Source organism: Oryctolagus cuniculus, chromosome 2 (genome assembly GCF_964237555.1).
Source record: "Oryctolagus cuniculus chromosome 2, mOryCun1.1, whole genome shotgun sequence".
NCBI lineage: Eukaryota > Metazoa > Chordata > Mammalia > Lagomorpha > Leporidae > Oryctolagus > Oryctolagus cuniculus.
In genome coordinates this window covers 56,072,487-56,096,753 of record NC_091433.1, presented here as the reverse complement: position 1 = coordinate 56,096,753, position 24,267 = coordinate 56,072,487, and the positions used below count along the sequence as shown (strand labels likewise).

General features: G+C 38.5%; 1 long non-coding RNA gene across 4 annotated transcripts in view; it reads right to left on the bottom strand.

Annotated features, from left to right (window-relative positions):
- Positions 1-6,175: 6,175 nt before the first annotated feature.
- Positions 6,176-24,267, bottom strand: part of LOC103345489 (uncharacterized) — a 132,544-nt gene continuing 114,452 nt past the window's right edge. For all 4 annotated transcript variants that reach the window (XR_007913932.2, XR_007913929.2, XR_011386281.1 and 1 more), the window contains 2 exons: positions 16,937-17,051; positions 6,176-6,417 (listed from right to left, as the gene is read on the bottom strand). This is a non-coding gene — a long non-coding RNA (uncharacterized lncRNA). The remainder of the gene's footprint in view (positions 6,418-16,936; positions 17,052-24,267) is intronic.

Genomic DNA, 24,267 nt, shown 5'->3' with positions numbered 1-24,267 from the left:
AAGCCTCCAAATTGTAAGTACTAAAACAATGGAAACTTAATCCAAGAATAATGTTTAGGATGTTAGGCTCGTAGGAGATCCTTAAATCACTAGTGAGGTGCTATCAGAAAACAGTTCTAGCAACAGGCTTGGTTATAAAATCCATTTTATATGCTCCATTACTGTCACCCTCATCAGAAGCCAAACCAATGGGGTTACTGGATCTTAGATTTGAAACTCCAAAGCAGTGAGCTAAATAAATATTTTTTTCCTTATAAAATTCATTTTCTCAAGTGTTTTGTTGTAGTGATGAAAAGATGAATAATATACACCCTGAATTCTGGGGTTTTGAAACACTCACAGTTTCTTCTCAGAACACTCACAGTTTCTTCTCAGACAAGATTTAACTCATAAAGGTGGCACTCTATCTTCAACATTCTGTAGGAAATTCCATTAACAGCAAATTAAGGGAGACCAGAAATGGAGCTAATGCTCCCTCACAGAGACATTAAGGTGAGTTATTTCACTATTTGTAAAACAAACAAAAACATGGGACATCAGTATCACTGGAGCCTGATTCTTGACCAACTTATAATTCAAGAAGTTGTATCTGCATGCTCATGTTCACTGTAGCACTATTCACAATTGCCAAGTTATATAATCAACCTAAATATCCATTCATGAATGAATAGATAATAAAAGTATGGCATATATACACACTACAATATTATTAAGCCTTAAAAAAAAAAGGAAATCCTGTCATTCACAACATGGATGAATCTGAAGGACATTATGGTAAATAAAATAGGCCAGATTCAGAAAGACAAGTAATGCATGCTTTCAGTAATATGTGGAATCTAACAAAAAATTCTAGAAGCAGAGTATAGAATGATGTTTACCATGGGCTAGGGGAGGAAGGGATGATTGGGAAATGTTGGTCAAAGGATACAAAATTTCATTTAGCCCATAGATCAATTTTACAATATTGTGGCTATATTTAATAATTGTATATAACAATCTATTCTTTATTTGAAATAAATTTTAGGTGTTCTCACTGAAAAAAAAGGTAAGTAATTGGAGTATATCATATATCAATTGGCTTAATGCATCCTATAAATATGCACAATTTTATTCATCAATTTTTAAAATAAAATTTTAAAAGCAGTAAGGACTTAGTCCTGACTCTGACAGGAAACTTGTCTCCATAAAGAAAAGAAAAATTTATTATTTTAATGACTCGAGATTTTATTTTGAAAAATAGAGCCTTAACTCCCTTCTTTTGTTTTTAAATCTTCATGGATACGAGAATGAAAAACTTTTGTCCCATACAGCTATCAAGGAACATTGGTCTTCATCCATTGTAGGCTTTTCATTGTTTGGCTCCTGCCTGTCATCATAAATCTGCAGGGGTGACAATTCTACCCCTTCTTACTGCAAACATTCACCCTGGGAAGCATTTTCTTATTCTACATTAAGAGTAAACTCTCATAAAGCAGACTTTTTTTTTTCCATAAAACCATCTACTTGCTAAAGGATGATAAGACACTTAAGCAATGATCCCATCTGGGTAGCTCTGTACCAGTTCATTGGCAGTGGATATTGTCATGGTTCTCTTTGTTCATCCTCTGAATCCAGAGGCTCTACCCCAATAATGACTTGCTGATGTCTATTTATTATGTAAATCCCACTTTGTGGGGTTTACCTCTGCTCACACATCTAAGAAGCAATAAAGAGAAACTTATTATAATGTGGGAATTATTTTTGGCTGCCAATCTGGTTCTCTTTTGCTAAAAAATTACTAACCTAGCTCCAAAAGAAAGATGATCAAGTAAGGTGAAGTGCTTACTATGGGTGCTGCACTGTCCCCTCCAACTCTGCGAGGCACCTGAGTAAAAAGGCAGGAACTCCACAGAGCAAAGGTGGGAAATCCCTGAGGTCACACACCTAACTCATTCTCCACATGAGGAAAACAAGGCAGGCAGATGGGAAGTGATTTATCAAGGCCATTTCTGACTCCACCCCATTCCAGCCCTATGCTTAGTTTTCACTGATATCCAGTGTTTATTCTCTTGCTTCTCTTATAAAAAAGATTGGGCTTCTTCCCTCTCAAGGCAAAATCCCAAGAATCTTGGGCGTTTTGGAAAGAGAAGAAAAGCAAATCTCAGTCATCCTCCACTACTTAAATGAAAGCAGGATTGGCAGGAAAACATATAAATGAAAAATGCCAAAACCCTAACTTCAAATTAAGCCTTGGGTTCCAAGAGCCTCTCAACTTGACTCTTAAAAGAATTGCTAGTAAAACCACGTCCTAGCATTCTATTGGCCAGGTTGTGATGGCAGCAGTATGAGCAATAAAACAGCCTGAGGGTATGCAAAGGGAAGGAGAAATAATATAAAAACCCAACAGCCTGGTTCTAGATAATTGGAAACTGACACCTCAGCTGTCACACAGCAACTTTGGACCTTGGATAAAAATATTTCATTGGCAAATTATTTCATTTTAAGAAAATTATATCTGCTTTCAACAACTCAAGACTTGTTTCCCCAAAATGATTTTCAGGCTAGTAAAAGAATGTGAATAGTGATAAGGCACAGCACAGGGAACACAATCTCTGCTTGGCGCAGGGCTTTGTGCTTATGGCACTGAATGCATGATTTTTAAAGTTTGTTTCAGTTATTCTGTGAGGAACCTCCTACTCCATCTCCTGCCCCAAGAATGAAATTCCGTAGTATATGTTTTTTCTTTCATCAAAATAAAAGCTACTATTAAAGAGCAGTCACATATTTAAACTAAACCTTTCTAAAATATTGAGTGGTGAGCCCTTGATATTGACAAAAGCTGTGTTTCCAGACCTTGACTAATGCTCAAATTGTGGGGTATTATACGATGGTAAAAGCAAATTTAGATTTGGCTTACCAAAGTGTTTTCTTGGGCCTTGTGGAGAGCTGACGTCTTAAAAAGGCAGGGGAAGGAGGTCATGTTAAAATCTGGATTCCTAGGTTCTCTTGAAAATTGAAGACATGGCAAGGCAGCCGCACATTCCCACCTGGCATCCATCAGCTGGAATTTTGTAGGTTTCTGTTCTTAGATGGACACAAGCCCCCCGGCTCAGCCCATTCTCCACCCAGATCATTCCACTCATCTGCAACTGCTTGCCTGGTCTGGTTGGGCATTGAGTTTGTGATCCCTCATGAAAATATATAATCGTTCACTTAAAATGAACAATAGTCATGAATAACAAACAAAAATGGTTTGCATTATTGACACTGGCCTTTAAGTAGATTCACTCACTAGCTCCTGACTGCAGATTCATACTCACACAGTGACTGTGAACCATGAAATTCAAATTTGTGTTCCAGTGAGTATTAAAAAGTAATAATTGGGTTGCTTTCATATTTTCAAAACTGTGCATCTGAAATCTATTAATAACAATAATCTCTTGGATAACATACAGATTTCTTAACAATAGATGGCTACATGTTCTCAATGACTAATCGAGCTCATAAATTTAGGGAAAGTAGAAAACACCATGAAATACCATTAGAAATGTCATTAGAAATCGGAACGTCATTAGAAATGCGTAACTGAGAATGAAGTCCGGCAATCCATGTTTCAATAAGCTTTGCAAGTGATTCTGATACCTACCAAAAATTTGAGAAACCCTGGTATTTTGCAGGCTTTTGTTCTTAAATGGGCTTCCCTATCAGCATTCTTGAAGAGAGCTATTGATCTTCTCAATACTCATCAGCAGGACAGGGTCTGGAGTATTCAATACCCCCAATTGGTACCTGATGTCTGCCCAACTTGTCCCCAGACGGAGCAAGTAGGTTGACCAAAATCCACTACTTCCTATTCTTTTCAGTGTGTAGAACTTGTCTAAAGAGGTGTTTTATTTAACAACAGGCAGACATCTGAAGCCCTGGAGCTTTCAAAGATGTTTTTATGCCATCAGCTATGCAGAACAACACATGGTTCAAGGATTAGTCAAGGATGAGGCCTGGAGAAGCTGGGTAAGTAGGGCAAGGGCTCCTGGTAGGTGCAAAAATTGGTAGTGACCCTGGCTCTGAGTCTTCACATAGGTTGAATTCCTATACCCATTGGTAACTGATGGTACTTTGGACAAGAACTTCTCCAACAATGCACACAAAGTGAGAGCTTAGTTTGAAATACTTGATATGAAAATATTCCATTTGGTTAAAATTCATGGATATTAGCATGAGAAGTTTTCAATGAAAGGGAAGGAAAACTGAATATTTTAAAATATCTTTATAGCCCTAGTATAATTTTGATTGGATGAAAAATCATATCAAAATTAGCTTGAATTATTTCTTATTAATGAGAAATATTTAAAAATTGATTTTTCCATCTACAAGTCTTGATCAAAAGTTTTATGTCGTCATTTCAAACAATAAACCTCTAAACTAAAGAGAGCTCAAGTTTCTCATTAAAACCTTTGAAAATAATCTTATTTGAAGTCTTTGCAATTTCAATGTTTAATAGCCTTTAATTTTTTTAAAAGATTTTATTTATTTATTTGAGAGGTAGAGTTACAGATAGTGAGAGGGAGAGACAGAGAGAAAGGTCTGTTGGTTCACTCCCCAAATGGTAACAACAGACAGAGCTTTTGCAGATCCAAAGCCAGGAGCCAGGTGCTTCTTCCCAATCTCCCATGCGGGTGCAGGGGCCCAAGGACTTGGGCCATCTTCTACTGTTCTCCCAGGCCACAGCAGAGAGCTGGATTGGAAGAGGAATAGCCAGCACTAGAACCGGAGCCCATTTGGGATGCTGGCAGGGCAGGTAGAGGATTAACCTACTGCACCACAGCGCCAGCCGCAATAGCCCTTAATTTTTTATTTTTTTTTCTCTTTCTTACGATTATTCTCACACATGTATTATAATGAAATTTCAAGGGTTCATGGACACTATCCCAGGGAAACCTTTCTCCCTATTTCTCTTCCCTTTCCTGTTCTACTTAACCTTCCATATCTAGAAACTTTCTCAGGGGACAGTGACATGTTATTTGCCATCCCTCCAGGATGAACTTATGCTTAAGGATAAAAGAGAGTTCTCTTTTTATTTTATACATGGATTTACTTTTTTAGAAAAAGTGGTTATTCCAGTAATCATCTCTCTTTTTTTAAGATTTATTTATTTATTTGAAAGGCAGAGTTACAGAGAGGCAGAGGAAGAGGGAGAGAGGTCTTCCATTGCTGGTTCAATCCCCAGATGCCAGAGCTGCGCTGATCCGAAGCCAGGAGCCAGGAGCTTCTCCCAGGTATCCCACAGGGTGCAGGGGCCCAAGGACTTGAGCCATGCTCTCCTGCTTTTCCAGGCCATAGCAGAGAGCTGGATTGGAAGTGGAGCAGCCAGGACATGAACTGGCACATATATGGGATACTGGCACTGCAGGCGGCAACTTGACCCACTATGCCACAGCGCCGGCCCCATAAAAGATACATTTCTGCTTCAAAAAAGGTGTTTATATTTGAAGACATAATTCTATAAAATACAAGCAATTTACATTTGAAGAAATGATTATTTAATCCTGGAATTTTGGCACTGCCAGGCAGGAGTAGAGGCCTTTGCAGGCAAGACCCTCACATCAAACCACGTGAACGATTCTTGCTGATGTAGTGAGCCAGAGTCCCAGACTGCTTGGAATACATTCTGAGACCCAAACAGCACAGATGGCATGATAAAATATAATAAATAAAATAAAATCAAACAAGGCTTTTTGTGAAGGAAGATTTCTATTCCTTTTCTTCCTTTAAGTTAGAAAATTCTCAACTTCGTGGAATAAATGCATTACCAAAAGCTAGAATAGGGCCAGCACCGCAGCTCACTTGGCTAATCCTCCGCCTGCAGCGCGGGCACCCCAGGTTCTAGTCCCAGTTGGGGCACCGGATTCTGTCCCGGTTGCTCCTCTTCCAGTCCGGTTCTCTGCTGTGGCCCAGGAAGGCAGTGGAGGATGGCCCAGGTCCTTGGGCCCTGCACCCACATGGGAGACCAGGGGGAGGCACCTGGCTCCTGGCTTGGGATGGGCGCAGTGCGCCAGCCACAGCATGCCAACCATAGCAGCCATTTGAGGGGTGAACCAATGGAAGGAAGACCTTTCTCTCTGTCTCTCTCTCTCACTGTCTAACTCTGCCTGTCGAAAAAAAAAAAAAAGCTAGAATAGACACTCCAATCAAAATATTATCTTTTAAAAATATTTATTTATTTATTTATTTATTTGAAAGAGTTACAGAAAGACAGGGAGAGACAGACAGACAGATCTTCCATCTGCTGGTTGACTTTCCCTGGATGGCTGCAATAGCCAGGACTGCGCCAGGCTGAAGCCAGGAGCCAGGAGCATCTTCCAGGTCTCCCACGTGGATGGCTGGGGCTCAAGCACTTGGACCATCTTCTGCTGCCTTTCTCTGGCCATTAGCAGGGAGCTGGATAGGAAGTGGAACAGCCAAGATATGAACCATTGCCCATATGGGATGCCAGCATCACAGTTGGTAGTTTAACCCTCAGTGCCACAAAGCCGACCCCAAATATGATCTTTATGTTGTCTCTTGCCCTCGTCTCTCTAGGCAACCATATGGAGGAAGATGCTGTGCCAAAGTGTCTTTCACCAGAAACCCTGTAGATACTGATACATTCAAATGCTTATTTGCTTTGTGATTTTGGATGAGCTTCTTAACATCTGTGTGCCTCAGTTTCCAAATCTGTGATGCAATGAAAACGATGGCACCTGTTTCCTAGACTTGGTGCAAGGACTGAGTTAGTGCCTGTTAACACACAGCTTGCAGAAGTGTTCAGCAGATGTTATCTGTGTTTGTTGCTGTTCTTAATCACCTTCATGCCTGTTGCTGCAGCTGTCCTGCCAGCAGAACTTCCCGATGAGCTCACTTGAAGAAAGACCTCTAGGTTATAGTGAGTGAACACATTCTGCCCTCTTTCTGCTAGACTGTAGTCACAGCAACCACCCTAGAGAACCTTGTCAGCTTTTTGCTATCATCAATACCACTCATTGATGCCACATCATTGGAGGCCACCTCAAGGACTCCATCCCAGAATGGTAAGGACCCCTCTCCTTTTCTGCTCTGAAAAAAAAAAAAAAAAAAAAAAAAAAGGAAGTGGGGGAATTAAACCTGCAGGGCACACACCTGACTTTCATTATCTTTCTCACTGATCCCTAGCCCAGGGAGCCAGGGAAGGTCAGACCCTGTGAGTCACAGTCTTTTCCTCCTCAGTGTGGAACTCAGTGAGGCTCTCTCATCTAAAGGAGCAGGCTAGGGTCAGCCGGAAACCCTGGGTGATGCCCACCCTCCCTGCCTGGGGGTGGACTCAGTGCCCTAAAGCACTTTATCCCATTGGCACTTTTTTCAACTTCCAAAAGCATGTCCATGGCCTTGAACCCCAACTGTATACTCAATCTTGTAAACTTTCAACTGAGGCAAAATCCTCCTGGAACCCAAATTATCAGTCAAAGACCATTTTAAAAAACCTCTTTGCCCTGAGCAGATCTGGGTTTCAGGCCTGACAAGGTTGCATAAGCAACCAACCCTGAATGTGTAGTGATACAATTAAATTCGGAACTTAATATATAATTTGCCAAACACACGTACTTTTTATTACCTGTTACCTTAGCTAGCATTAATAATTTCCTCAGTTGGAAATATAGTAAGATAAATATTAACTAAATAAAAGTTTAAAAAAATGAAAAAAAAGGAAATATAGTAGGATAAGATATATATGGTTTCTCTTCTACCCTTTGGACATACCACATTCTCTCTGGTCTCTGAGCCTTTGCAAATGTGTCTGAGAACCTTTTCAACGTTCAATCCACCCTCTTCCTTAGTTTGTCCCTGTTGCCAGCCTTCTTCATGGTCTAATGTAAGCACCTGTCACATGTCTGGAAACTCAGGCAGCTAAGGATAGTGTCATTCTTAGGCCTAATGTCTAGAATCACATGCATAGTAGCCATTCCAAAAATATCTGAATAAATGCATAAGTGAATGAATGAGAAGGCACTTATGAAATCACATTTGCCACTATGTTCCTAACATTGTCTTTATGAAATACATAAAGGTTGTGTACCTTAAATAAAAATTTCTGGGTAAAAAAATGACTAGGAACAAGAAGATTGCAGGAGGCAATGTTAAACAGTGAAACACCACATGGGAAAAAAAACAAGCAAAATAACAGCAGGGGATTTCAAAAAGTTTGGGGGGAAAATGAAGTTAAAAGTTGTTTATTTTTGAAACCCACACAGAATTTTTTCAGAGCACACATTTTTTTTTATCTTTTATTTAATGAATATAAATTTCCAAAGTACGACTCATGGGTTACAATGGCTTCCCCCCCCATACCGTCCCTCCCACCCACAACCCTCCCCTTTCCCACTCCCTCTCCCCTTCCATTCACATCAAGATTCATTTTCGATTATCTTAATATACAGAAGATCAGCTTAGTATACCTTAAGTAAGGATTTCAACAGTTTGCAGAGCACACATTTTCCATGAAATTTTTGAAGATCCCTCATGTAGTAACAGAGGATAGATTTCTCTGCATGCACTTCATTATGAGTATATACCTATATATTACGTCCTGGAACTCTGTTTCTAGAAACTAGTACAGTTACTAGAAAGTGCTGTGCTAATGTAGGAAAAAGTTTCATTGTCTCTTGGAACCATTGCCTAGGCTGATAGGTATTAATAAATTAAGTTACAACCGTCAGGACAAGAGCTGATCAAGTCACTGTTTCTCATAGTGTCCATTTCACTTCAACAAGTTTCCCCTTTGGTGCTCAGTTAGTTGTCGCCAATCAGGGAGAACATATGATATTTGTCCCTTTGGGACTGGCTTAATTCACTCAGCATGATGTTTTCCAAATTCCTCCATCTTGTTGCAAATGACTGGGTTTCGTTGTTTTTGACTGCTGTATAGTATTTTATAGCGTACATGTCCCATAATTTCTTTATCCAGTCTACTGTTGATGGGCATTTGGGTTGGTTCCAGGTCTTAGCTATTATGAATTGAGCTGCAATAAACATTAATGTGCAGACCGCTTTTTTGTTTGCCAATTTAAATTCCTCTGGGTAAATTCCAAGGAGTGGGATGGCTGGGTTGAATGGTAGGGTTATCTTCAGGTTTCTGAGGAATCTCCAGACTGACTTCCATAGTGGCCTAACCAGTTTGCATTCCCACCAACAGTGGGTTAGTGTCCCTTTTTCCCCAGATCCTCACCAGCATCTATTGTTGGTAGATTTCTGAATGTGAGCCATTCTAACCGGGGTGAGGTGGAACCTCATTGTGGTTTTGATTTGCATTTCCCTGATTGCTAGTGATCTTCAACATTTTTTCATGTGTCTGTTGGCCATTTGGATTTCCTCTTTTGAAAAATGTCTGTTGAGGTCCTTGGCCCATCTATTAAGTGGATTGTTTGTTTTGATCTTGTGGAGTTTCTTGATTTCTTTGTAGATTCTGGTTATCAACCCTTTATCAGTTGCATAGTTTGTAAATATATTTTCCCATTCTGTAGGTTGTCTCTTCACTCTCCTGACTGTTTCTTTTGCAGTACAGAAACTTCTCAATTTGATGCAATCTCAAATGTTAATTTTGGCTTTGACTGCCTGTGCTTCTGGGGTGTTTTCCAAGAAGTCATTGCCGGTACCTATATCTTGCAGGGTTTTTCCAATGCTCTCTAATAATTTGATGGTGTCAGGTCGTAGATTTAAGTCTTTAATCCATGTTGAGTGGATTTTTGTGTAAGGTGAAAGGTAGGGGTCTTGCTTCATGATTCTGCATGTGGAAATCCAATTTTCCCAGCACCATTTATTGAATAGACTGTCCTTGCTCCAGGGATTGGTTTTGGATCCTTGATCAAATATGAGTTGGCTGTAGATGTTTGAATTAATTTCTGGTGTTTCAATTCTGTTCCATTGGTCTATCCATCTGTTTCTGTACCAGTACCATGCTGTTTTGATTACAACTGCCCTGTAGTATGTCCTGAAATCTGGTATTGTGATGCCTCTGGCTTTGTTTTTGTTGTACAAGATTGCTTTAGCTATTCGCTCTTGTCCTGACAGTTGATGTACAATGTAATACTTTACCCATTTTAGTATTTTTTTTGTTCTAGTACCATTGGTTGAACTCTGTAATTAACACACAATTATTCTTAGGTGTTTAAATTTTAACTGAAAAGTGATCCCTGTTAGGAATTTGGAAAACATTATGCTGAGTGAAATAAGCCAATCCCAAAGGGACAAATACCACTTGTTCTCCTTGATAGGTGACAACTAACTGAGCACCAAAAAGGAAACCTGTTAAAGTGAAATGAACACTATGAGAAATGGTGACTTGATCAGCCCTCACCCTGACTGTTGATGAGCAGCTTAATATGTTATCCCTCTTAGTATTTTTTTTTTGTTTGTTCTACTTAATACTTTTGGTTGAATACTGTAATCAATACACAATTCTTCTTAAGTGCTGAAACTTAACTGAAAAGTGATCGCTGTTAAATATAAGAGTGGGAATAAGAGAGGGAAGAGATGTGCAATTCGGGACATGCTCAAGCTGACTTACCTCAAACGGTAGAGTTAGAAACATACCAGGGGATTCCAATTCAATCCCATCAAGGTGGCATGTACCAATGCCATCTCACTAGTCCCAGTGATCAATTTCTGTTCACAATTGATCATAATGATAGGACTAAGAACCAAAGGGATCACATAAACAAGAATAGTGTCTGCAAATACTAGCTCTTAGAATCAAAAAGGGATCCAACATGGGAAGTGAGATACACAACAGACCCATAGAATGGCAAATGTCCTAACAGCACTCTGGCCTCAGAATCAGCCCTTAAGGCATGCGGATCCGGCTGAAATGCCCATGAGAGTGTTTCAGGCATGGAAAGCCAAGACACTCTGGGGGAAAAAAAAAAACCTAAATGAAAGATCTCCACGAGTGAGATCCCAGTGGAAAGAATGGGTCATCAAAGAAGGAGGTACCTTTCTCTGAAGGGAAGAGAGAACTTCCACTTTGACCATGGCCTTGTCTAAATATGATCAGAGTCAGTGAACTCAGGGGGCTTCCATAGCCTTGGCAGCTCATGACAAGAGCCTAGGGTGATTACTGATGCCGTAAACAGGAGTGTCAATTTGTTAAGTCAACAACAGGAGTCACTGTGCACTAACTCCTCATGTAGGATCTTTGTCCTTAGTGTGCTGTACATTGAGATTTAATGCTATAACTAGTACTCAAACAGTATTTTTCACTTTATGTTTCTGTGTGGGAGCAAACTGTTGAAATCTTTACTTAATGTATGCTAAACTGATCTTCTGTATATAAAGAGAAACGAAAATGAATCTTGATGTGAATGGAACTGGAGAGGGAGTGGATAAGGGGAGGGTTGCAGGTGGGAGGGACGTTATGGGGGGGGAAGCCATTTTAATCCATATTCTGTACTTTGGAAATTTATATTCATTAAATAAAAGTTAAAAAAAAATAAAATAAAATAAAATAAATTAAGTTACAGCAATGCAATAATTTATCTTTGTTAAATGCAGGCTTTTTCTATACAGAGCAGTATGGAAATACAACAGTAAGCGAAGTTACTGTCCAGATTAGAGAGGGTCACTTTAATTTACAAACAAAGGCTTCGGATCCTTGAGAATGTTCCGAGAGTTGCAGACAGCAGTGTGGATGATGCATTTCACTGGGAAAACATGCAAGGACATGACTGCAGCTAGCTCAGAACCAACTGTGTGCTCCAGGTCCTTCTCCCAGTACTGTAATAAGCTCTCTCCTGCTGTTTGCTACTGATGGTATCAAAAGGCAAATGGCAGGGCTTTTTCTCTACTACCATAGGCTGAATCTGCGAAGTGTTGAAACACCAACAAGAAAGACAACCCAAAATAAATGTAACAAGCACAAATCAAGGAAAATCTTTCGTAATCGTTTCCAAGACACTACACATTTTGAACATTACATACAGGAACATTACATACATACATATGGAGGAAATGTCACTTTATGAGCCTTAGATGAGGCCTTTTCTATTTTAATGAATGTGATATATGAGGAAATATTCTATATAACAAAGTTTCACTGAACTATATTTTTGGAGTAAACTGCAGTTACTATGGAGTTTCAATTTTCATCTTGTGAGAAACACATTTCTAAATACTTTTGGCAAGACATTCAAGAGCTCTTTCTTTCCCATTGTGAATTTTAACTCAAGAGGTCCAGCCAAGCTCATGTTTGCAGTGTACTTTAGATTAATGCAAGGTAAATAAATTGACAAAACATTAAGTGAGCAGTAAGAACATATCCCATCAGATATTCTTAAGCACTGAAATCCAGGGTGAGCAGGAATTTGCTCAGTTTTAAATTACCCTCAGCATTTAAAAATCACCTGCATGGGTTCAAGAGGTAAAGTGAGGCTGAGAAAAAATGAATTAATGAAGAACACATTTTGGTGATAGGCCTATAAATAAAAATGGTTTCTGCACTTATGGTTGGCACCCGCAGACTCAATAGTGCTGCTGTGAGCAGACACAGGTTTCTAAAGTCTTTTTATGTAAAATGTGGTTAGTTCCTGCTTTCTTTGCTATGCTAATGAATGCCAGTGAGAGTGTTAGCTGTATTTTAACTTTTTGTTTACAACATTGGACACATGCTGAGAAAGTTCCCATGGAATACCACTTACCACTCGTAGTTAAAAGGTCCAAGTTCACACAATTAATCACGTATTAAAAAATGATTTGGTTTCCCACATTCAAGATAATAGGCCTTTGTTATTTTTAACAGTTCTGGCATATGAGCTACATAACAACGGCTTAATATAATAGCATAGACTTTGTTACAATCAACTGTTCAACTTAATAGGTCTGGATTGTGTGAGACTACTGATTCCCCTACATGGTAAGACATTTCTCCTTCCTGGAAGCAGTCGGAAAAAATCCAAAGGCAAATTTCTTTGGGCTTTCAAAAAAGGAAGCCTACTTATGTGGGTTCATTCAAAACCAAAACTGTTTTTCAATTAAGAAATGAAAGACATCAAATTAGGAAGGAAACAAGAAGCAGTTAGAGTGCAGAGCAATAAACCCCCTTCTAGAAACAGCAGCCAAAGCCCTCCTTGAAACACAGTGAAGAGAAGGCTACCTACGAAGGAGCAGCACATGGCTTCCTCCACCGTCAACGTGCTCTCACATTTTATCTTATCCATCGTCCTCATGATGACTCCTGGAGGATCGGGTGAACGCAAGACTACCAGTAGAAGCACATGTGACCAAACATTTGAATTTTAGATGAATTAATGGTTAAATAATCTCTAATATGTTCTATTCTCCCACCTTAACAAATACGTCTTCCTGTCAATAAAATTGAAAAAATACGTGCAGATCTATGGTTTGTGGGAAACTGCAAGTTGGCAAAATAGCAAAGAAAACTGAATTTAATTTCTATCAATCATATGTGCATGTTCTGTTGGTGGGCTGGCAATATGTAGGTAATAAAACTCAGATAATTTTAAAAATGTGATTATATCATAAAATTTCTATCAGTTCATTCCTTATGATGCTATAATCTAAATTTTCACATAGTTGCGTTCTTTGGCAAAGCAGGTATCCATTCTTGAGTCTTTGAAGTTTCTAAAAAGTTTTTGTTTAATTTGGAGAAACTTGGCTCTACTGAGGCAGCGGCAACTGTCAATAATTTTAAAATTATCAATAATATTTTAAACTAATATTTAGATTTCACAATGAAATAAGCAAATCAGGTACAAATTTTATAATGGGGCTGCTGCTGATAAATTATCACAAAAATATTACAAGGTATAAATCTCTATTGCTCTTGCAGACTTTAAAAATATCTTAAAGTAACATCTACAACCATGCAGTATTTTAGCTTATATTTCTTAGATTATATTTCTCTCAAAATTTTCAGTGCCAGCATATTGTAAAGAGAGCCAAAAATAGCAGTGTGTTGCACAATTTGTTTCCATCTGTGAGATCATAAGTTGCTTTCTAATGGCCAGGATAGTCTTCATTAATTCATTTTGGAAATATTTATATGTGAAGCATTTTCTACATAGCAAAGAAAGTATTTTAATTTCTTGTTGTAGTTTCCTTCCTTTTACTGAAATGCTATGTTTCTTATACATTTCACAATACAATTTTTGCAATTTAGAAAAAGTATCTTCTCTGAAATTTTAAAATTTTTTTTTTTACTTAGTCCTTCCAAAAGTGAAGCAGCCTAATACATCGTTTTTTAGGGAGAGGAGGAAGTAGTTTATTATCTTTCGTTAAGACTATTTGTACACATTCAAAGTTAAATTCAAATTATTTCTATTAAAAGTTCCAATTGGATTTTTTATTTGAAGACCTTCTCAACATAACTTTTGTAATCTAGTTAAAGTAAATAATATTTGTTTTATAATATGCTATCTCCTACTTTATTATCCAATAAGTTAATATCATCATTTGAATTCTCTACCAGAGATCATGCTTTTCATTATTTTTAATTAATATTACATTTTTAGCTATTTTAATAACTGTCGCTCCCCCTCTTCATGGAGGAACGACACTAAACCCTGCCTAGGCTTCATATCCGAGTCACGGCACCATTATGTCGCTCCCCCTCTTCGTGGAGGAACGACACAGGACCCTGCGCTGTTCTTTCGTCTGCTCGGCCCTCCCCGGGTTTGCTGCTGGTTCTTCCCGGGTTGGCTGCTGGTCCTTCCACCTCCATGGAAGGGCGGTTCCCCCTGCCACATTCCCCACTTCCGCAGGGGAGCGGCACACCGCCGGCCGGCTCTCTGGGGGCTGCACAGGTGTTCCTTCAGATGTTCCCCTTAGATGTTCCTGGTGCAAGCCGTCTCTCTCCTCCTTTATAGTCCTCCTCCGCCAATCCCAACTCGGCTGCCCACACGCCGAGTACGCTGCCCTCCAATCAGGAGCAAGTCCCACAGTTTATTGGCTGAACTGGAGGCAGCTGTGCAGAAGCTGTTTTCTTCTCTCCCAGCGCCATATTGTGGGAAAGCAGATGCATAGAATAAGTCTTAATTCCAGTAACTTAGTCTAGTCCGAATTGCTCCCCACAATAACAGATTTTTATTTCTGATACATTTAGAAGCTTTCTATCATTCTCTGTAAATATGACTGCTATATATATCCTCAATGTTGGACCCATAATATTATCATTAATATCTTTCTGAGAATATTACAGCAATATCTTATATTTTGTTCTTGATTTGCTTCTTTGTTGAAAAATATCAATCATCACTTATTCCATCTTCTCTTTTGACTCTTAGTATTTGCTAATTTTATGTGCATGTGTCATTTCATGTTCTTTTAATCAAGAATGTGTTTCCAGTCACAAATATCTCCATTTGCCAAAGCCAATGAAGAACATTGGTTGAGTAATGCATAACAATGGTAATAAGATACTTTGTCTTTGAACTTGGGATGTGACAGCTTCTTTCCTAATTTGAAAAAATTTGAGTTTAAAATGAAATATAAATTTCCTGCCATGTTTATCCAATGGAAAATTGAAATCACTAATTTGAATCGGACTGTGCTTTGCTACAAGTGCTCTCACTTATGTCAGGATATGACAGCTGTTTTCCAGAATCACCATCTAATCAACAGAGTAAAGTTCCAGAGGTTTTGATTTTCTTACTCAAGTTTTAGATGAATGTAGTTTTCTTCAGCTTCTACTGAGCAATTTAAAGTTCAATTTTCTGTCTTTGAATTATGGACTTGATAGAAATAATTTTCTCCCTTATTCTCATTGTTTTAATCAGTGGTAATGGCTGGATTTAATGAAGTTTTTGACATTAGAGAACTTTATCTGATTGTTGTAGTTGTGACTCTGATCAGGACAACTTTCTTAATCATGTTTACTAAGTCTTTTTTAAGTAAATAATTTATAATGTCCTGCTTGCAAATTTTATGTGGGGAATACCCTGCAAAAGTCTGCTTACTTTCCAGCTCTAGTTATTTAAATTTGAAGCATTAACTTGAAATATTTCTTTTTGTTTTCTGTTCTAGTCTTTCTTAAGCTTCACTCCAGTAATTTATGTTTACACATTCTGAATGATCTGAAGCAGAGATCAGCAAACTTTGTCAAGAAAGGGCTAGTAATTATTTTCAGTTCTGCTAGTCAAATTCATCCACAGGCAACTATTTGATGACCCCTGATCTAAAGGATTAAAGAATTAAATGTTTTCTGTGACTTTATATCCATTAGCTAACCTTTAGAGTGACTATGGTTAACAATAATTTATTGTGTATTTCAAAATAGCTAGAAAAAGGATTTTGGATGTTCCCAACAAAGAAATGATTAAGTAATTGAAATGTTATATATACTAATTATCCTAATTTGATCATCACACATTATATACCTATGTGAAAACATCACACCTTAACTCATAAATGTGTACAATTATTATACATTAATTAAAACACAGAACATTGTTTTTCTAGTGTAAAAAATTTCTAAATGAAAATAGATTGAATTTTTTAAAATTTTTCTCTAAAATATTAAAAATATTATAAAAAAATTAAGATCATAAAAATTATAATCAATATAAGAATCTAAGTAAAAATATATAAACTAAAATTTTAACTTAATTTTGAAAATATAAATGTATCTTATTAGTGAAATATTTTTATAAAATAAGTCCATTCACAATGGAAGGGTTAAACTTTCATGTAGTTGTCAAAATAAAGAATCAGTGTATTGGGCTTCAAATACTTCATTTTTATATATGTAAATTTTAAAGTAATGCGAATTATTTAACATTGCAAAATGGTGCTTAGACACCATGTAGAATTATCAGAGATACCTCACTAAACAACTGCCTCTATGTGTGACCCAGGATACAGTTGTACTCCTATTAATCTGTTTGAGCTACCATAATAAAATATCACAAGCTGGGTGGCTACAACAATAATAACTTACTTCTCACATTTCTGGAAGCTGAAAGTTCCACATCAAGGTCCAGAGGGTTTGTTTTCTGATGAGAGTTCTGTTCCTGCCTTATTCATGGCTGCCTTCCTAAAGTGTTCTCACATCCCTGAGTACACAGAGGAGGGAAGTAAGAGAGAGAAAGAGGGAGAGACAAAACTCTGAGATGTTGTTCTTTATAAGGACACTAATCCTATCAGATTTTCCCACCTTTATGACTTCATTTAACCCTAATTACCTCTTCAATTGTTTTTTTAAGGTCTATTTATTTATTTGAAAGGCATCTGCTGGTTCACTCCCCCAATGGCTGCAATGGCGGGAACTGGGCCAATCCGAAGCCAAGAGCCAGGAGCTTCCTCTAGTTCTCCGAAAAAGGTACACCAGTCCAAGCTCTTGGGCCACCTTCCACTGCTTTCCCAGGCCATAGCAGAGAGCTAGATTGGAAGAGGAGCAACCAAGACTTGAACCGTTGCCTATGTGGGATGTTGGGACTGTAGGCCCCCCTACTAATTGCCTCTTTTTTCTTTTTTCTTTTTTTTTTTTTTTTTTTACAGGCAGAGTGGACAGTGAGAGAGACAAAGAGAAAGTCTTCCTTTGCCATTGGTTCACCCTCCAATGGCCGCAGTGGCCAGCGAACTGCGGCTGGCGCACTGCGCTGATCCGAAGGCAGGAGCCAGGTGCTTCTCCTGATCTCCCATGGGGTGCAGGGCCCAAGCACTTGGGCCATCCTCCACTGCACTCCCGGGCCACAGCAGAGAGCTGGCCCGGAAGAGGGGCAACCGGGACAGAATCCAGCGCCCCAACCAGGACTAGAACCGGTGTGCCAGCACCGCTAGGCGGAGGATTAGCCTATTGAGCCGCGGTGCCTACCTCTTTATAGGCGCTATCTCCAAATCTAATCTCATGGGAGTTTAGTGCTTCAATATTTGAACTGGCAAGGTGAGGCACACAATTCAGTTAACAGCAATGACAAGATCAGGAATATAGACACTGAGCACTAGTGGGAAACAATACTTAATTATTGAAGAAACTGCTGTATTCATAAGATCAGAGAGAAAGACTTTAATAAATTACTTTTTCACTTACTAAGTGTTTTGTCTCACACCTCCAAAGCATACTCTGCCTCTGAAATTAGCAATGGCACAATCTAGAGGCCATTGTAGCATTAGGCTGCTAGAGCCCTTTGTTCCATGGTCATAGGGCAAGAAATGGAGAATTACTTTTTTGGACATGAATGGTGTTCATGATATGTGAGAGCTTCTAAAGTGTGGACCCAGGTAAGGAGTCCTTTTGGCCTTGTCTAAAGCAGTTTCTTTTTTTCCCCTAAGAAACCTTTTATTTAAGGAATACAAAGTTCATGCATTTCATAAATACATCTTCAGGAATATAGTGATTCTTTCCACCATAGCTATCCTCCCACTCTTTCTCCTCCTCCCTCTCCATTCTCAGTCCCATTCTCAACTAAGATCCATTTTCAGTTAACTTTATACACAGAAGACCAACTCTATACTAAGTAAAGGGTTCAATAATTTACACCCAGAAAAATAAATAAAAAAAAAACTGGTCCTCAACAGTTGAGACAAGGGCTGCTCAGAGTCATTGCATCTTGAAGTTAAGTTCACTTCTTTTTTTTTTTTTTTTTAGAAACTTAATTAATTTTAAAGAAGCACCTAACAATTATACATCTTTCAGGAACACTTAAACATAATTATAATACAACTCTTTAAAGACAGAGGTCCTGTATGTGAAGTTAGTGAACATTAACTCTTGTTAATTTAACAATTAACACTCTTATGTATGATGTCAGTGATCATCCGAGGTTTGTGACATGAGATGCTAGGCTATGGAAGCTTTTTTAATCCACAAACTCCAACAGTATTTAGACAAGGCCAAAAGCAAAGTGGAAGTTCTCTCCCCTCTTCAGAGAAAAATATCTCCTTCTTTGATGACCACTCTTTCCAATGGGGTCTCACCCACCGAGATCCTTCATGTAGGACATTTTTTGCCTCAGTGTCTTGGCATCCCATGCCTGAAATGCTTTTGTGGGCTTTTTCAGCCAGACCAAAATGCCTTAAGAACTGATTCTGAGATCAGAGTGCTATTTAAAGTGATTGTCATTCTATGAGTCTGCTGTGTGGACCGCCTCCCACGCTGGAGCATTCGCTCCTTTTTAATTCTATCTATCTATTGTTATCAGACACTTAATCCTGTCCATATGATTACTTTAACACTTAAGATGGTATTTTTACCACCCAGCTTAAGGGGATTTGGGGTCCCCTGGCAAGTATTTTTTTATTTTGTTTTATATTTTTTTGGCAAGTTTTTAAACTGTACCCTTAGAAGTAAGTCCATAGGAATGTATGCAGAACTATGCAGCTTTACAGTTACAAACTTCATATACTTAATAATTACAACTTTAGGAACATGGTGATGCTTCCCACCATGCCTGCCCTCTGATCCATAATCTCAACCCCTCTTCCTCCTCACTCTCTTATTCCCACTCATATTTTTTGCTGAGTTCTATTTCCAATTGACTTTATAAACATACGTTTAACGATATGTTGAGTAAAGAATTCAACAAATTGTATTGAAAAAAAATCTGTTCCTCAACAGTCAAGACAAGGACTGTTCAAGTCACTGCTTCTCAAAGTGTCAGTTTCACTTCTACAGATTGTAAGGCACTGTTTCTAAAAGCATGGTACAGATTTATACAGATAAATGGAAAGAGGTCAAGCAACTTGTCTAACCTGGAAAAAATTCTGAACCAAGTGAGGGCTGGGTTAGTTTTCAAAACCATATTTAACATTCATGGCAGGATAAAGATTCCTTACATTGACAATATTTAGCAAAGATAAAATCTGAATTTCTTTGGGTGATAAGAATGTGGATAGTAATACCTAGCACAGATTAAAGAATGAACAATGATACATTGAAAGGGATAAATTTAATTTACTTATTCACCAGTGATGAAACAAACAACAAAAGGATCAATTATGGCCCAAAGCAGGACTTCACAATTGACTCAATATAAACATCACATAACTTTTGTTTTAATATAGTGGTATTTGGTTATTTGGTCTTAGATTCAAAATTATCTATCCAAGAGATACTAGTCTTTTACACGACCAATTGAAAAACTTTATAAGGAAGACATTCTGGCAGTTATTTGTTATCAGATCTAGTTAAAACAAAGCAAAACACCTGATCTTCAGAGGAAAGGAATAGTTCTGAATACCGCATAAAGAATTATGTGTGGGGCCGGCGCCGTGGCTCACTTGGCTAATCCTCTGCCTGCGGTGCCAGCATCCCATGTAGGCGCCGGGTTCTATTCCCGGTTGCTCCTCTTCCAGTCCAGCTCTCAGCTGTGGCCCAGAAAGGGAATGGAGGATGGCACAAGTGCTTGGACCCCTGCACCTGCATGGGAGACCAGGAGGAAGCACCTGGCTCCTGGCTTCCTTGGCGGCCATTTGGGGAGTGAACCAACGGAAGGAAGACCTTTCTCTCTCTCTCTCTTACTGTCTATAACTCTACTTGTCAAATAAAAAAATTTTTTTAATTAAAAAATAGAATTATGTATCCAGAGTATACCATCATTGAGGCAACAATAGCACTCTTGGAGTGGGCACATGTAGATAGTAGAGGTGTTCAGGAGATATATTGGACTGTTAGCACCAGAAGCAGTTTTTAAGACATGTATTGAGCCTATATGACATGATTTTCTTATCACTAACAATAAGAATATTGATCATTCATCAACCATGAAATTGCCCCACATTTCTAATGCACCTCTCATTTTTTGGAATTCAGAAAGATAAAAAATTCATTTGGCAATAAATTTTGCACTCACAAATAGCAAAAAAAAAAAAACAGTTAAGAGGTAAAGAATTTCAAGTAAGTCACGGCTAAAAAATATTGCTTATAAACAGAACAGTCAGAAAAAAAATCATGATAAAAGAAAGGAATGTCCTTGTGGTACTGGTGTGGACAGCTTTAAGGGAAAATTACAACCCTTTGGGAGCTCAGTCATAAAAAAGAGCTTTCCAAATCACCACACACAAATTATTATGACTTGAAAGAGAGAAATAAGAAAGAATCAAGGATGTTGCCAATAATCAACTGATTTGACTTTTGGTTTCTCCATAGGGTAATTACCTCACACAGGTTATCACAGCAACAAAATTTACAAATGTTTTGGATTGTGATTGAGACAACTTAGAAATTATTCATATTTTCTATAATAGTTGTGTCATTTTAGGTTTGGAAAATTTAGGTCAAGCTCAAATAGATCTCTACTTATTATGTAATTGAATTTGTCTTATAAATGAAGGGATTCATTTCACTAAAGAGTTTGTTTTGCAGTGTCTGCATTGCCATAGAAAACCCACATGTGCCCACACACATAGTGAGACTGTATAGAAAAACATATGTCTGTTTCACTGAGGAGAGGAACTCAGCTGAGCAGAATAAGCTTCCATTCTGATTTTTAAAAATAGGAGATTTACCATGCCAAACCTGGGTGTGTCACCTTAGACATGCCCTTTGCCCCGAGAACTGAACAGAGCTCCCTGGCCACACCTACTACAAATTTCTAGATATTCACTGAAAGCAGACACTCCACTTATCTATAGAAGCATAATAACAAGATAAAACCTGCCACAGGAAAAAAAATGCTTTATTTTCTAAGTCCGATATTATTTTGTGCTTCACCAATTCTGTTGTTAATACTCTCCACTGTATTTTTTATTTGTTCTATTGAATTCTTCATCTCATTTTGATTTTTCTTTAAAATCTCAGTTTCATTGGGAGAAATTTTCTTTCCTGTCCTGTACAGATTTCAGTAGATCGTGCATTTGCTTCTGTTTACTTCTATATAATATTATGATCAATTTTTTGAATTCCATTTCTTGCATTTTTTTCCATCTCATCATCTTCACAATCTAGTATTAAAGTGTTGTGTTCTTTTGGGGGAGTCATGTTCTCTTCCTTATTCTTGTTTCCTGAATTGGTCCATTTGTTGCTCAGCATTTGTGGAGATACTCATTGGTTTCTTCTCCTCCTTCTCTTTCTTCTTCTCCTCCTCCTCCTCCTTCCTCTCCTTCTCCTTCTTCTTCTTTTTCCTCCTTTTTCCTCCTCCTCCCCCCCCCCTCCTCCTCCTCCTCCTCCTCTTCTTCTTCTTCTTCTTCTTCTTCTTCTGCCTCTTTTTCTTTTTGCTGTAGTGTCTCTTATCTTTGTACTGTGGCTCTGTATATAAGTGGAATGTCTACTTTCAATGAATATATAAGGTTTGTAGTAGGTGTGGCCAGGGAGCTCTGTTCAGTTCTCCAGGGTTAAGGGCATACCTGAAGTGCCACACCCAGGTTTGGCACAGCAAATCTTCTCTTGTTTTTTTTTTTTTTTTTTCTTTTTATTCAGGAGGGAAATTTATTCTGCTCAGTTGAGCTCTTCTCCACTTTTTTAACTATCTTCTCCTGGACTAGAGTGGTAAGCTCCCTCCCTACTCTGTCATCTTGGTATCACCCTTAAGTATACTATTAAGGAGTTGTAATTTTCAGTCACTGAGCCTCCAGGAAGGGTATGAGAGCTAGAGATTGAATATAATTACGTAATAGGATTCCAATAAAAACTCTGGACTCTGAAGCTCAGAGGAACTTTTAGGTTGATGAGAATATTCATATTCCAAAAGAGTGATACATCCTCACTCCATGAATACAGAATGTGGAAACTTCAAATCTAGGACCTTCTGAGACCTCCCCTATGAGATTCTTCATTCGACTGTTTCTGGGCATGTTGCTCATAATAAAATTGTAAGTACAGCACTTTCTTGAATGCTGTGAGTTATTCTGGCAACTTATTGAACTTGAAGGCACCATTGGAAACTCCAAATACATAATTAGCCAGTCAGAGTGTGAGTGACCAGAGAACCCTGCATCCAGCTCTGTTGTCTAGAGTGAGTGCAGTCTTGTGGAGGACTAAATCTACACACCTGATGCTAACTGCAGGTAGTTAATACCAGGTTTGGATTGCATTCCACTCAACTGGGGTGAAAACAGAATCAATTCTGACCAGCCAAGTCTAATAAGTGAGCGCAAATAGTGTGATAATACAATTATCCCAGCTTGGATCTTCTTCCCACCCTGAACCAATCAACGGTTACCTTTATAAACATGGTGGAACTTAATGTGAATTTGGGAAGCAGAGGCAGTTCTTAAAACAGCGAAGCTGGACAGATGATGTTCCAGTACTCTACTCACACTGTTCAGAGCTTCAGTGACTGGCCAAGAATGTTATACATTTCATTCTGAAATCTAGTCAGATCTACTCTAGATGGCTTTACCTGATGATATAAATTTATGTCATGGTTCCATGTGACTTGAAAGAACATGTAAATAAACAAAAGTTCTATTCTGCAATTTAGTGGGCGAGAAGGGAGTAGTTTCCCATGTGGTAAGTTAAAATTTGGTTACAAAGAACAAATCCTTGTAGAGCTGAAAGGATAAAGATGAAGATCATCTACTGTTAGTAGCAAGGGACACACAAGGAAGGACTTTTTCAGCCTGTTTTGTTATTTGCTATCTGCTGATGTCTTCCTTGAGCCCTGTGGATGTGTTCTGTATCTTGAAGTGTGCTTGTACAGTACTTTATATATTAGCTCTTAGCCTCTGTATTGCAGTTTTCCAGGAGTGCATCTCCTCTCCTCCAAAGACTATGCAAGAATTGAGGGCAAAGACTCTTTTATTCTGGTTAGTCCTCAAGACCAGCACAGTGCCTGCAAAGCAGCAGGAGCAAAAAAATATCTGCTGTATCTGTATTCTTTGATGGTCTTTTACAAGTGGCCTAAACACTGAATGTTAGTTTTCTCATAGGTAAAATCAAAGTATAAAAATCCTTAATTCTGGAGTGGCACTGTGGTATAGCAGGTAAAGCCACAGCCTGCAGTGCCAGCATCCCATATGGGCACCAGGTTCAAGTCCAGGCTGCTACACTTTCGATCCAGCTCTCTGCTATGGCCTGGGAAAGCAGTAGAAGATGGTCCAAGTCCTTGAGCCCCTACATCCACGTGGGAGACCTGGAAGAAGCTCCTGGCTCCTGCTTTCGGATCAGCACAGCTCTGGCCATTGTGGCCAACTGGGGAGTAAACCAGCAGATGGAAGACCTCTTTCTGTGTCTCTTTGCCTGTCCTCTTCCTGTGTAACTTTGACTTTCAAATAAATAAATAAAATCTTTTTTTAAAAAATCCTTAATTCTCCTAGTTGTTATGGAGAAGAAATACCCTATAAGTGCACTACTATTATTGTTGTTATTAGTGGTCCTAGGAAGAATCATTA